Source organism: Ambystoma mexicanum, chromosome 12 (genome assembly GCF_040938575.1).
Source record: "Ambystoma mexicanum isolate Mex_15411 chromosome 12, UKY_AmexF1_1, whole genome shotgun sequence".
Lineage (NCBI taxonomy): Eukaryota > Metazoa > Chordata > Amphibia > Caudata > Ambystomatidae > Ambystoma > Ambystoma mexicanum.
In genome coordinates, this window is record NC_090936.1 from 1,246,286,215 (window position 1) to 1,246,301,300 (window position 15,086).

General features: G+C 54.5%; 1 protein-coding gene across 2 annotated transcripts in view; it reads left to right on the top strand.

Annotated features, from left to right (window-relative positions):
* IGF1 (insulin like growth factor 1) overlaps positions 1–15,086 on the top strand; it is a 385,102-nt gene that overhangs the window by 192,455 nt on the left and 177,561 nt on the right. The window lies entirely within an intron of this gene.

A 15,086-nucleotide genomic window follows, 5' to 3' on the forward strand; every position in this document is an offset into this window, starting at 1 on the left:
AGGCTAATGCCAGCCTGACGCTGCGAGGCCTGATGCTCAGAGGCTAATGCCTGCCCGACACTCGAGGCTAATGCCTGTCCGACGCTCGGAGGTCCGACGCTCAGAGGCTACTGCCGGCCCGACACTCGAGGCTAATGCCGGTCCGACGCTCTGAGGGCGCACGCTCAGAGGCTAATGCCGGCCCGACACTCGAGGCTAATACCAGCCCGACGCTGCGAGGCCTGAGGCTCAGAGGCTAATGCCTGCCCGACACTCAGAGGCTAATGCCTGCCCGACACTCGAGGCTAAAGCCTGTCCGACGCTCTGAGGTCCGACGCTCAGAGGCTACTGCCGGCCCGACATTCGAGGCTAATGCCTGTCCGACGCTCGGAGGTCCGACGCTCGGGGGTCCGACGCTCAGAGGCTACTGCCGGCCCGACACTCGAGGCTAATGCCGGTCCGACGCTCTGAGGGTGCACGCTCAGAGGCTAATGCCGGCCCGACACTCGAGGCTAATACCAGCCCGACGCTGCGAGGCCTGATGCTCAGAGGCTAATGCCGGCCCGACACTCAGAGGCTAATGCCGGCCCCACACTCGAGACTAATGCCAGCCTGACGCTGCGCGGCCTGATGCTCAGAGGCTAATGCCTGCCCGACACTCAGAGGCTAATGCCGGCCCGACACTCGAGGCTAATACCAGCCCGACGCTGCGAGGCCTGATGCTCAGAGGCTAATGCCGGCCCGACACTCAGAGGCTAATGACGGCCCCACACTCGAGACTAATGCCAGCCTGACGCTGCGAGGCCTGATGCTCAGAGGCTAATGCCGGCCCGACACTCAGAGGCTAATGCCGGCCCGACACTCGAGGCTAATACCAGCCCGACGCTGCGAGGCCTGATGCTCAGAGGCTAATGCCGGCCCGACACTCAGAGGCTAATGCCGGCCCCACACTCGAGACTAATGCCAGCCTGACGCTGCGCGGCCTGATGCTCAGAGGCTAATGCCGGCCCGACCCTCAGGCTAATGCCAGCCCGACGCTCAGAGCCTGGATGCTGGCATAAAGCGCGATATCAAAAAGCAATGCAAATGTTTTCATGTTTCTTTAAGATAATACAAAGAAAGAGGAGTAGCAGACGAAAGTGAAAGGGTTCCAGTGTAGTGAAGAAAGTAGTGTCGGCTTAGAGTGTGCCAAGGAGAAAGATGGCAAAGTAAAGGAAGAACAGGTGCAGGTAGAGCGGAGAGGAGCTGCACACCAATCGGGAGGTAGCGCAATAGTCCGGATGGAAGAAGATTAGTGCCGTGAAACGGGCTGCGCTTTTCCAACACTATACAGATGAGAGCCGGAAGACTGAATAGTGTTAGAAGTTGCGGGAAACAAACCGAGAGAAGGATCAAAACAAGTCCAAGATAGCGTGCAGAACAAGAAAAAGGAGACTGAAAAGCAAGGGGGGAATAAAGGAGGGAACTGGAAGTGATGACAGGGGGACCTCAAGGAGGCGCCCAGACAACATGGCCATGTCCTCCCTTCCCCCTGTGGAAGGGGGAGGTGGGCAGAAGCCCGTGAAAAAAGAAAGGGCCTGATGCCCGCAAAATGAGAACAAAGGGTAGGGAGGGAGCCACAGGAAGTGCCAGCAGGGTCGGACTGGGGCTATCGGTCATTCGGATCGTGGCCGAACGACCTGGATGACCTGGGGCCACCCCTGGGCTGATTTTTTTGAGGTGACATGGGTGAAATATATTGTTTGAAACTTACGTTACTTTTAGTTGTCTCCATGTTTTAAAAACTCCCACTTTCCTGGTTTTCAACATTCATTTAAAACACCCCTTATTAAAAAAAATGAGTCAGTAAAAAAAGTACACCCCACTTATGCTTAATAACATCTTACCTTCCAAGAAACGAGCATATACCTCATTTGTCAGGGACTGCTATTAGAGGCCCTGGCAGGGCCGGTGCTATCACTAGGCAAGGTTAGGCGCTTGCCTATATGTTGGAAATGTTAGAGCTGCAAAATGCTTTTTTAACACCCCCACACTACTGCCTTGCCTGGTGATAGCACCTGTCCTGTTGTTAGTTACTGTCTGCAGTAAGGCTGGCTACAGCAGCAGACCAGGTGGCACAGTGAAGGTTGGGACTTGGGGCCGGGTCAGGGTCATGATGGGTGAATGGGCGTGGTGGCAGCACTGGCACCTGTGCAATGTGCATTAGCACGCCACCAAGCACCACAAGTGCCCCCTTGACAGATCCGATCGTCAACTCAATGGTATGAATGCTGCAGTGCAGTGCGATGACCAAGACGCAGGAGTCAGGACAGGTGACAGGTGAGGAGGACCCCTGGACCGAGGTGCCGTGCCGACTACACTGCCAACCAAGTAAGTAGATGTACCAGTGCGCAACCCACGTTAAACGTGCTTACTTACTTGCAGAACACACATGCTGAAAAACTGCATTGAAGGGCTATGTGGCGGCTCAAGAATGGGTCCACATCAAGCCCGAAGCAGACTATTCAAATCAACAAAGCCAGAGTCGGTGCCTGTGAGATATCTCAGCAAGATTGGGGGTGGGGGACTGGGGTGTGGTTGCTGAAGATGGCAGTGTGTCGGTGATGAGTAGCGCTGCCGCCAGCGAGACGAGGCCCAGTGCCAGGCTCAGCGCCGTCACCTGTCCCCGGGGCTCCATGGCTGGGGGCGCAGGGCATCAGGGGCTGAGAGCGGAACTACTGTGGGGGGCAGTGGCCAGCATGGAGCCTACGGCCCCCCTGCAGACTGCAGTCCTCACTCAGTGTGGGTGGCTCTACCGCTTGCTTCCCAGGAGCGAGCCCTCCAGGTCCGCCTAAGCCACAGTACTTCCATATGTGGCTTAAAGGCTCTGTCAACCTGTGGTGACATAATATTGCCTGAGCTTTACAAAATGTCATGTCATGTCATGAGGGTCCGTCTGAAGTCTCCAAAAAAGTGCAACTCTTGGTACGACTCTGATCTGGCAGCCCTAAAACGCAAGTGTAGGGCAGCTGAGCGGAAATGGAATTTGTCGGGCGAACCCTCTGACAAACTGGCCTGCCGCCTCCTTCAAAGGTGATATCGACTCTACATCCGCACCATGAAAAGAGCTTTTATTCAAGCCTGCATCTCCGTGGTATCAAGCAACACCGCCAACCTTTTCATTCTGTAAGGAGCTGACCAATTCTGAAGCAGCCTCTTCTTCTGTCACACCCACCCAGGACCTTTGCTCGGCCCTGGCTGCACACTTCATCACAAAAACCAAAGACATCCTTCCCTCCCTCTTTTGCCCCCCCCCCACCACTTCCCCTCTCTTCCCTCTAACCCGTCTCACCCGCTGAGGTCGCCAGACAAGTCCGGTCCATGAAGGCCTCATCCAAATAGGTGGACCTCTGCCCCTCCAAAACCATTAAGGACAACATTGACTCCCTCGCCCGAGCCTTGGCTGATCTCTGCAATCTCTCCTTTTCCACTGGAGTTTTCCCAACGGCTCTTAAGCACTCCCTTGTGCACCCTCTGCTCAAGAAACCCCCTGTCGACCCCTCCATTCTGGCAAACTACCACCCGATCTCTATCACTCCTTTCCTGGGCAAACTCCTGGAGAAGTTGGCAATCTCTCAGCTGACCCTCCACACTGACTCTTTTGGGTGCTTCCACGACCATCAGTCTGTTTTAGAGTATCCAGAGGCACGGAAACTGCTCTTCTGAACACCTGTGAAGAACTGCTCTCAAACTTGACACTAGCACTCCCTCTGTCCTCATTTTCCTTGATCTCCCCTCTGCCTTTGACACAGTTAACCACAACATCCTGATTGCACGGCTCTGTGACACCCTGGGAATCACAGTTCAGGCTCTGGTGTGGTTAACCTCCTTTCTCTCCGATGCCCATCCCAGGTGGAACTCTGAGCCTTTCTCTCAACTATCGCTCTCTCAACCTGTGGCATACCCCAGAGATCTAACTTATCCCCCTGGTTCTTCAACATCGATATGGCTGCCTTGGCACGTGTGATTGCCACTTTCACCTCTAACTTCCAGTGCTACGCGTGTGACACACAACTATCTTTCAGGCTACCCTCAGTCGCCTCCTCCTCCTCACTCATATCCGACTGTCTGTCTGCTACTCAGTCACCCCTGCTCCCGCCTTCCTACTTTCACTCTGGCCGGCCTCCCTTGGTCCTGCGCCTGCACCCACCTGCAAGGCTAAAAACCTTGGAGTGATCTTCAACTCCACTCTGTCCATCTCCTCTCACATTTCTGACGTCGCTAAAAAGTCTAACTATCAGCTAGACCTCCTCAGAGGTACTCTACCTTTTCTCACTTCCCCCCAGCGGCTCTCTGTCTCCAGAGCCCTGGTTCTCTCTAGGTTGGGCTACTGCAACAGCCTCTTCCTCAACCTCCCTGCTTCTGCCCTGCGCCATCTGCAACTCATCCAGAACAGAAGCGCAAGACTTATCCTTGGCCTCAAGACCAGCGACTGCATCACTCTGGCACTGAAATCCCTTCACTGGCTCCCGCGGCTGCAGGGATCAAGTTGAAGACCCTCTGCATTGTCCACAAGGCTTTCCGTGGCCTGGTACCTACCTATCTGCAACGTTGCCTACCTAAATACTGTCCCTCCCGAGCCCATCCACTCATCTACCTCCAACCTCCTGCGAATGAGCCGGTTCTCCAAGCAGAGATTTGGATGGAGATCCCTATCCTCAGCAGGGGCCTCCCTCTGGAATAGCCTCCCTGCCACCCTCCGTCTTGAGCCTGATCTCCTTAAGTTCCAGAAACTCCTTAAGACCTTCCTTTCCTCCTCTTCCTTCGCTCTCCCTCCTTTTCTCTACAGCTTGCTGACTGGCCGCCTGGTGTACCTGAAAGTCTCACAGGTCCCTGGCCCCCACCAGTCCTCTCTTGCACTTGCCTCCGCGCCCTGCACTCACCCCACCCTCAATGCACTTGAGAAAGGACCCAAGAGAGTGGCTCTCTCTGCACTTACCCTAGTATCCACCGACTCGGTGCACTTGGACCCCCCCTGGAACTGTCTGTGCACTTCCATGTTCTGAATGCACCGTGTTTGAAGATGTGTGTGCCCCCACTGGTCCCATGCCCCACTGGTCCCCTTTTCACACTGTGTGCCCCCACTGGTCCCTTTGTCACATTGTGTGCCCCCACTGGTCCCCATGTCCCACTGTTCCCCTTTTCACACTGTGTGCCCCCACGGGTCCCTGTGTCACATTGTGTGCCCCCACTGGTCCCCGTGTCCCACTGTGTCCCAATGTGTGCCCCCACTGGTCCCCGTGTCCTAATGTGTGCCCCCACTGTGTCCCAATGTGTGCCCCCACTGGTCCCCGTGTCCCAGTGTGTGCCCCCACTGGTCCCCTGCCCCACTGGTGTCCTGTTCATAATGTGTGCCCCCACTGGTCCCCGTGTCCCAGTGTGTGCCCCCACTGGTCCCTCTGTCACAATCTGTGCCCCCACTGGTCCCCGTGCCACAATGTGTGCCCCCACTGGACCCGTGTCCCAGTGTGTGCCCCCACTGGTCCCCTGCCCCACTGGTGTCCTGTTCATAATTGTGCCTCCACTGGTCCCCGTGTCCCACTGTTGTGCCCCCACTGGTCCCTGTGTCCCAATGTTGTGCCCCCACTGGTCCCCATGTCCCAATGTGTGCCCCCACTGGTCCCCTGCCCCCACTGGTCCCCGTGTCCCAATGTGTGCCCCACTGGTCCCCGTGCTCACTGTTGTGCCCCCACTGGTCCCTGTGTCCCAATGTTGTGCCCCCATGGTCCCCATGTCCCAATGTGTGCCCCCACTGGTCCCCTGCCCCCACTGGTCCCCGTGTCCCAATGTGTGCCCCACTGGTCCCCGTGTCCCACTGTTGTGCCCCCACTGGTCCCTGTGTCCCAATGTTGTGCCCCCACTGGTCCCCATGTCCCAATGTGTGCCCCCACTGGTCCCCTTCCCCCACTGGTCCCCGTGTCCCAATGTGTGCCCCACTGGTCCCCGTGTCCCACTGTTGCGCCCCCACTGGTCCCTGTGTCCCCATGTTGTGCAGTGTTATATTGAGTTTGGCGTGTGAGGTGCGGTGGGAGTGGGGTGCGATGGGAGTGGGGCGCGAGGTGTGGGGTTGCATTCCTAGTGTTTCACCCTGGGCACCAAATGGGCTAGAAACTACCCTGCTGCCACCACCCATAGCGCGACAGAGGCCGGGCCTTTGTGGGGCCTCAGGCTCCATTAGGAGCCTATCCATGAAGAAAATAAAAAGCACACACCTTCTTTTGTCTTCATAAACAGGCTGTTAGTGGAGCCCCAGGCCTCACAAAGGCCCGGCCTCTGTCGCACTAAGCATGTTGGCAGGGGCCCTGGATCGGGCTGCTGGCACTAAGCATGTGTGGCAGGGGCCCTGGATCGGGCTGCTGGCACTAAGCATGTTGGCAGGGGCCCTGGATCAGGCTGCTGGCACTAAGCATGTGTGGCAGGGGCCGTGGATCGGGCTGCTGGCACTAAGCATGTGTGGCAGGGGCCCTGGATGGGGCTGCTGGCACTAAGCATGTGTGGCAGGGGCCGTGGTTCGGGCTGCTGGCACTAAGCATGTGTGGCAGGGGCCCTGGATGGGGCTGCTGGCACTAAGCATGTTGGCAGGGCCCCTGGATGGGGCTGCTGGCACTAAGCATGTGTGGCAGGGGCCGTGGTTCGGGCTGCTGGCACTAAGCATGTGTGGCAGAGGCCCTGGATCGGGCTGCTGGCACTAAGCATGTTGGCAGGGGCCCTGGATCAGGCTGCTGGCACTAAGCATGTGTGGCAGGGGCCGTGGATCGGGCTGCTGGCACTAAGCATGTGTGGCAGGGGCCCTGGATGGGGCTGCTGGCACTAAGCATGTGTGGCAGGGGCCGTGGTTCGGGCTGCTGGCACTAAGCATGTGTGGCAGGGGCCCTGGATGGGGCTGCTGGCACTAAGCATGTTGGCAGGGGCCCTGGATGGGGCTGCTGGCACTAAGCATGTGTGGCAGGGGCCGTGGTTCGGGCTGCTGGCACTAAGCATGTGTGGCAGGGGCCCTGGATCGGGCTGCTGCTTGTTGTTGAAGCAACAGCCGATCCTTTGGTAATTTATCCTCTTTTTTTTTCTTCTTTTCAAACTGTGGAGGCGCGCCCCCCTGGGCATGAGGCTGCGGCCCACCAGAGGGGCGTGCTCCTCAGTTTGAATACCGCTGCCCTAAGCCCTCCCCCCCAGGACCATACACCAATATGAGTCCTAGAGGGGAGGGCTTAATCGGACATGTTCGCACTTTTACCCGGAGAGAAGTGCTGCAGTATCGATGCAAAGGGCCATCGATGCTGCATCACTTCTCTCCGGCCGGGGGCGCTCAGCCCCAACTTGATTTTGCCGAGGGGGCTCGGGCCCCAGAGCCCCCTTGTACTCGGCGCCTCTGCCTCGCAGTGCGCACATGTCACAACAGTATACTCCATTTGCAAGTTGGCAAGTTGCTTTCAACTTTGCAGGTGGCAAGTAACAACACATTCTTGTACTTGGAAAAGTTGAAAGAAACTTTGTCTGAGTGCCCTGGGACATGGGGGCCAGGGAACGACAGCGAGCCAATGAAATGCAGGACTCTGCGCCGCCAGGCCTAGAGAAGTCAGGTCAATGCTGTGACATCTCTCATCTCCAGTCAGGCTATTGGCTGGGCACACACACATGGAGGCAGCAGCAGTCTGCAGACTGCAGTAGTAGCACGCCCGGCCCACCACTGCCACCTGAGTTCTTGGGCACCTCGTGGCTCAGGGTTCACGCTACCCTCAGCAGCAGCCAGCAGGCAGTGTGAAGCAGTCAGTACAGCCAGCAGCGGAGGAGAGGAGCCATCGTCGGAGTCGTGGACCGGTGTCATAGTGCCCGCAGCGCTTTGATTGTAGGACACCCAGCCTTGCACACACACCCGTGCCCCCCGGGGAGCTCAGCAGCCAACATCCGGTGCCAGGGCACAGCATGGCATATATATCGGGGACCTCGATCCTGTGCACACCAGCGTGCCCGCCACCACTATTGAGATCACAGTGTCATGCAGATACCCTTACCCCCGTGCCCCCACAGCAGGAGCCCGTCTGTTTTGGAGAGTGGAGGGCCACTGGGAGCGTTGGGGTGTCTAGCTGACCTCAAGGGGTATACGGGCCTGCGGTGTGGGTAGAGATAGTACTTGGGTATAGAGTATCTTTCTGTCTGTGTATCTCGCTACCTACTATCTGCCTGTCTTATCTGTCTACCTGTCCAGCTATGTGTCCATCTGCCTATCAACTATCAATATATCTGCCAATCTACCTACCTGTCAGTCCACCTACCTGTCTATCTATCCCGTCTCTGCCCCTTCCCCCCAGACCTCCCCCGTCTGCTTTCTCAGAGGTCCGTCTATGGCTCTATTATATGTTCTATCTGTTCCCTCCTCACCCACTCTTCTCCCTGTTCTCTCGCTCCTACCCTCCCTCACACACTCTTCTCCCTGTTCTCTCACTCTTACCCTCCCTCACCAACTCTTCTCCCTGTTCTCGTCACCCTTACCCTCCCTCACCCACTCTTCTCCCTGTTCTCTCGCTCTTACCCTCCCTCACCCACTCTTCTCCCTGTTCTCTCGCTCTTACCCTCCCTCACACACTCTTCTCCCTGTTCTCTCACTCTTACCCTCCCTCACACACTCTTCTCCCTGTTCTCTCACTCTTACCCTCCCTCACCAACTCTTCTCCCTGTTCTCGTCACCCTTACCCTCCCTCACCCACTCTTCTCCCTGTTCACTCGCTCTTACCCTCCCTCACCCACTCTTCTCCCTGTTCTCTCGCTCCTACCCTCCCTCACACACTCTTCTCCCTGTTCTCTCACTCTTACCCTCCCTCACCCACTCTTCTCCCTGTTCTCTCACTCTTACCCTCCCTCACACACTCTTCTCCCTGTTCTCTCACTCTTACCCTCCCTCACCAACTCTTCTCCCTGTTCTCTCGCTCTTACCCTCCCTCACACACTCTTCTCCCTGTTCTCTCACTCTTACCCTCCCTCACACACTCTTCTCCCTGTTCTCTCACTCTTACCCTCCCTCACCAACTCTTCTCCCTGTTCTCGTCACCCTTACCATCCCTCACCCACTCTTCTCCCTGTTTTCTCGCTCTTACCCTCCCTCACCCACTCTTCTCCCTGTTCTCTCGCTCTTACCCTCCCTCACACACTCTTCTCCCTGTTCTCTCACTCTTACCCTCCCTCACACACTCTTCTCCCTGTTCTCTCACTCTTACCCTCCCTCACCAACTCTTCTCCCTGTTCTCTCGCTCTTACCCTCCCTCACACACTCTTCTCCCTGTTCTCTCACTCTTACCCTCCCTCACACACTCTTCTCCCTGTTCTCTCACTCTTACCCTCCCTCACCAACTCTTCTCCCTGTTCTCGTCACCCTTACCCTCCCTCACCCACTCTTCTCCCTGTTCTCTCGCTCTTACCCTCCCTCACCCACTCTTCTCCCTGTTCTCTCGCTCTTACCCTCCCTCACCCACTCTTCTCCCTGTTCTCTCGCTCTTACCCTCCCTCACCCACTCTTCTCCTTGTTCTCTCGCTCTTACCCTCCCTCACACACTCTTCTCCCTGTTCTCTCACTCTTACCCTCCCTCACACACTCTTCTCCCTGTTCTCTCACTCTTACCCTCCCTCACCAACTCTTCTCCCTGTTCTCTCGCTCTTACCCTCCCTCACACACTCTTCTCCCTGTTCTCTCACTCTTACCCTCCCTCACACACTCTTCTCCCTGTTCTCTCACTCTTACCCTCCCTCACCAACTCTTCTCCCTGTTCTCGTCACCCTTACCCTCCCTCACCCACTCTTCTCCCTGTTTTCTCGCTCTTACCCTCCCTCACCCACTCTTCTCCCTGTTCTCTCGCTCTTACCCTCCCTCACACACTCTTCTCCCTGTTCTCTCACTCTTACCCTCCCTCAGCCACTCTTCTCCCTGTTCTCTCACTCTTACCCTCCCTCACACACTCTTCTCCCTGTTCTCTCACTCTTACCCTCCCTCACCAACTCTTCTCCCTGTTCTCGTCACCCTTACCCTCCCTCACCCACTCTTCTCCCTGTTCTCTCGCTCTTACCCTCCCTCACCCACTCTTCTCCCTGTTCTCTCGCTCTTACCCTCCCTCACCCACTCTTCTCCCTGTTCTCTCGCTCTTACCCTCCCTCACCCACTCTTCTCCCTGTTCTCTCGCTCTTACCCTCCCTCACACACTCTTGTCCCTGTTCTCTCACTCTTACCCTCCCTCACCCACTCTTCTCCATGTTCTCGTCACTCTGCATTGGTGCTTCTCTCTCGCCCTGTGCTCCATCCTTCTCGCCCCTGCTCTGCTGTCTCTCTTTGCCGCCATCTGCCCCTCTCTTATGTTCTCTTTCTGTTTCTCTCACCCTTTCCTTCCTTTCTTACTTCTATCCCCGTCCCTCACCTCTTGCTCCCTTTCTCATACTATATCCTTCCCTCTCTTAGTATGGCACCCTTTCTGCCCCTCCCTCTGTGTCTATAAACCACTGCAAGCACCTCATCCGTGCCCCCACAGATGTAGGCCATTCGCTCCGTTCCCCGCCTGACCCAGTCATCACATCGTATCCCCCAGAGGCAGGTGTCAAACTCCGGATGAAGGCTGCTGGAGCCTCCGGAGCGCGTACCGCATAACGTGGCGTGCTGGTGAGGGCCCTATGAGGCATTAATGACCGGAGTGAGTGTGCAGCACATTTGGGCAGTGCAGGCTCACCAGATCATGCATTGTGTGGCTGTGAGGGAGTGTGGCAGCAGGGGGTGGAATGATGAATCCAGGTGGCAGGCCTGGTTTTCGGGACATGAGAGACTTAGCTCCTGGAAGTGGGAGTTGGGCTGCATATACTAATCTTGTCTTTGACATTTGACATATCACCACAATGGTTCCACCCATGGGCCTGCTCCCCCTGCCCCAGTTCTAATCTCGGGAGTGAAGAAGGGCTAGGCTGCAAACATATTAAATGAACACAAAACAACTTTCAAAGGTGTACACGTTTTCTCTTCTGTGACGCGATAGAGCAGCGTTTTTTCAAAATACGATAAAAGTACTTTGAACAAAGGGGCAAATGAAATGAAAACCTGAGGCCGGTACGGGGCGTGGGGTGTAGCAATCAAAATGTGTTCCCTGCTTAACCGTTTCTGTGATAACCTGGATATCACCGATCAGGCCCTGCCATGGCTGACCTCTTTGATCTCTGATCGACCCTCCCAGGTCCAACTAGGGTCCTTCCTCTCCTCTATCTCACTCTCCACCTGTGGTATTCCCCAGGGGTCTAACCTCTCTCCCTGGCTGTCAACCAATACATGTGACTTCTTGCCCACCACATTGCCGCCCTCTGCCCCAACGTTTAGTGCTATGCGGATGACATCCAGCTCGTTTTAAGGGTTCCCTCTGCCACCTCTTCTCCTTCTCTCATTTCTGTCTGTCTGCAATCCAGGAGTGGTGTGCCACCAACGATCTCTGCCTTAATGCCAGTAAGACTGAGATTCTCCTCATCGGCACACCCACCCCCTACTTTCCTGTCACTCTCTGGCCGGCCTCTCTTGGCCCTCTTCCTGCTTCTACCTGGAAGGCTAAAAAGCTCTGGGTCATCTTCGAGTCCACACTCTCCTTCTCTCCTTCTCTCCTCACATCTCTGACGTCTCTAAGAAGTCAAACTACCAACTGCACCCCCTCAGAGGTATTCTTCCTTTCCTCTCCTTTCACCAGAAGCTTACTGTCTGCAGAGCTCTGGTTCTCTTTAGGCTGGACTAATGCAACAGGCTTTTTCTAAATCTGCCTGCTTCTACTCTCTGCCCTCTGCAACTCATCCAAAACAGGGCTGTGAGTCTTGTCCTTGGCCTCAAGCCCAGGGATCATATCTCTCCAGGACTGAAATATCTGCACTGGCTCCCAGTGGCTGTGAGGATTAATTTCAAAACCCTCTGCATTGTCCACAAGGCCTACTGGGGTATGGGGCGTCAATACCTTCAACTCTCTCTTCCTAAATATCTTCCTTCTCGGGCTTTTCGCTCCTCCGCCTCCAACTCCCTCAGGGTCAGTCGCTTCACCAAACAATGAGTTGGTGGTAGATCTCTTTCTTTGGCTGGGGCCTCCCTCTGGACAGCCTCCCTACCTCGCTGAAACTTGAGGAGAACCATGTCTGGGTTCCAGAAGCACCTCGAGACCGTCCCCTTTGCTTCTGCCTTCTCTCTTCCTCTTCCCTGCTGACCTCCTGTCTGATACTGCACTAATCACCTGGCTACCCTCTGATCTTGGGCCCAGGTCCCCTTCCCAACAGCTGCACACCTGCACTGCCCCCCTGGTAACCTTTGCACTTGGGGTCTGGTTCTGTATCCCTACAGCCCCCCTACCAGCACTTGGACACTTGATGCCTGCACTTACCCTTGCACTTGCCACCAGCTGGCCGTACTTTAAAAGAAAATGTTTTTACTGTTTGATCCTATGTACTGCACTGCCCCCTCCCCTATCCCCTCACACTTTTCCCCTCCCCCGTCGCCTGAACTTGCATGATCTCAAAGTCACCTGGCCTAGTATGATCGTTGTCTCTGTCTTCCCTTTTGTTCCCCCTCCCTTGCCTCATTGCGCCTTGAAACACTTGTGTATAGGTGTGTTATGAATGCAGTATCATATCATATCATAGTGTTCAGTGATTTGTGTGATAATAAATCGGCAGGCTATTATGCCAACAAAGAAACTACCGTCTCCATCTGCCTTAGGGTACATGGGGGGAGGCAAGGGTCTCAGATGGAGAGATGCAAGTATGTTGGTATATTCCATGGACAAGTGCCCAGGTTATGACGAGGCAAGAAATCCCAAATGAAGCGAGCCTGGGAAATGCTGGCCTGCTTCCTTGTGAGTGTATGCTGTAGGATACACAGTGGCCTCTCTATTACTGAGGCTACTCTGATTGCCAGCAAGTATATACTATAGGATACACAGTCGCCTCTCTCTTTCTGAGGCTACTCTGAGTGCCAGTGAGTATATATTATAGGGTACACGGTCACCTCTCTCTTTCTGAGGCTACTCTGAGTGCCAGCAAGTATATACTATAGGGTACACAGTCGCCTCTCTCTCTCGTTCTGAGGCTACTCTGAATGCTAGCGATTATATACTATAGGATACACTGTTGCCTCTCTCTTTATGAGGCTACTCTGAGTGCTAGCGAGTGTATACTATAGGGTACACAGTCGCCTCTCTCTTACTGAGGCTACTCTGAGTGCTAGCGAGCATATACTATAGGGTACTATAGGGTGCACAGTTGCCTCTCTCTTACTGAGGCTACTATGATTGCCAGTGAGTAAATACTATAGGGAACATGGGCACCTCTCTTTCTGAGGCTTCTCTGAGTGCTAGTGACTATATACTAGGTACTATAGGGTACTATAGGGTGCACAGTTGCCTCGCTCTTACTGAGGCTACTATGGTTTCCAGTGAGTATATACTATAGGGTACACGGTCGCCTCTCTCTTACTGAGGCTACTCTGAGTGCTAGAGAGTATATACTATAGGGCACTATAGGGTGCACAGTTGCCTCTCTCTTACTGAGGCTACTATTGTTGCCAGTGAGTATATACTATAGGGAACACAGTCGCCTCGCTTTCTGAGGCTTCTCTGAGTGCTAGTGACTATATACTATAGGGTACTATAGGGTACTATAGGGTACTATAGGGTGCACAGTTGCCTCGCTCTTACTGAGGCTACTATGATAGCCAGTGAGTATATACTATAGGGTACATGTTGCCTCTCTCTTACTGAGGCTACTCTGACTGCTAGCGAGTATATACTATAGGGTACACGGTGGCCTCTCTCTTAATGAGGCTACTCTGAGTGCCAGCAAGTATATATTATAGGGTACACGGTTGCCTCTCTCTTACTGAGGCTCCTATGAGTGCCAGCGAGTGTATACTATGGGTTACACAGTCGCCTCTCTCTTACTGAGGCTATACTATAGGATACACGGTTGCCTTTCTCTTACTGAGGCTACTCTGAGTGTTAGCGAGTGTAAACTATAGGGTACATGGTCGCCTCTCTATAGGGTACACTGTCGCCTCTCTCTTACTGAGGCTACTATGATTGCTAGCGAGTACATACTATAGGTTACACAGTCGCCTCTCTCTTACTGAGGCTACTATGATTGCCAGAGAGTGTAGTCTATAGGGTACATGGTCACCTCTCTATAGGGTACACGGTGGCCTCTCTCTTACTGAGGCTACTCTGAGTGCCAGCGAGTATATATTATAGGGTACACGGTTGCCTCTCTCTTACTGAGGCTCCTATGAGTGCTAGCGAGTGTATACTATAGGTTACACAGTCGCCTCTCTCTTACTGAGGCTACTATGATTGCCAGAGAGTGTAGACTATAGGGCACATGGTCGCCTCTCTATAGGGTACACGGTCGCCTCTCTCTTACTGAGGCTACTATGAGTGCCAGCGAGTATATATTATAGGGTACACGGTTGCCTCTCTCTTACTGAGGCTATACTATAGGGTACACGGTTGTTCTCTCTTATGGAGGCTACTCTGAGTGCCAGCGAGTATATACTATAGGGTACACGGTGGCCTCTCTCTTACTGAGGCTACTCTGAGTGCCAGCGAGTATATATTATAGGGTACACGGTTGCCTCTCTCTTATTGAGGCTCCTATGAGTGCCAGCTAGTGTATACTATAGGTTACACAGTCACCTCTCTCTTACCGAGGCTACTATGATTACCAGAGAGTGTAGACTATAGGGTACATGGTCGCCTCTCTATAGGGTACACCGTCGCCTCTCTCTTACTGAGGCTACTATGATTGCTAGCGAGTACATACTATAGGGTACACTGTGGCCTCTCTTACTGAGGCTCTTATGAGTGCTAGCGAGTGTATACTATAGGTTACACAGTCACCTCTCTCTTACCGAGGCTACTATGATTACCAGAGAGTGTAGACTATAGGGTACATGGTCGCCTCTCTATAGGGTACGCGGTTGCCTCTTTCTTACTGAGGCTACTCTGAGTGCCAGTGAGTATATACTATAGGGTACGCGGTTGCCTCTCTTACTGAGGCTCTTATGAGTGCTAGCGAGTGTATACTATAGG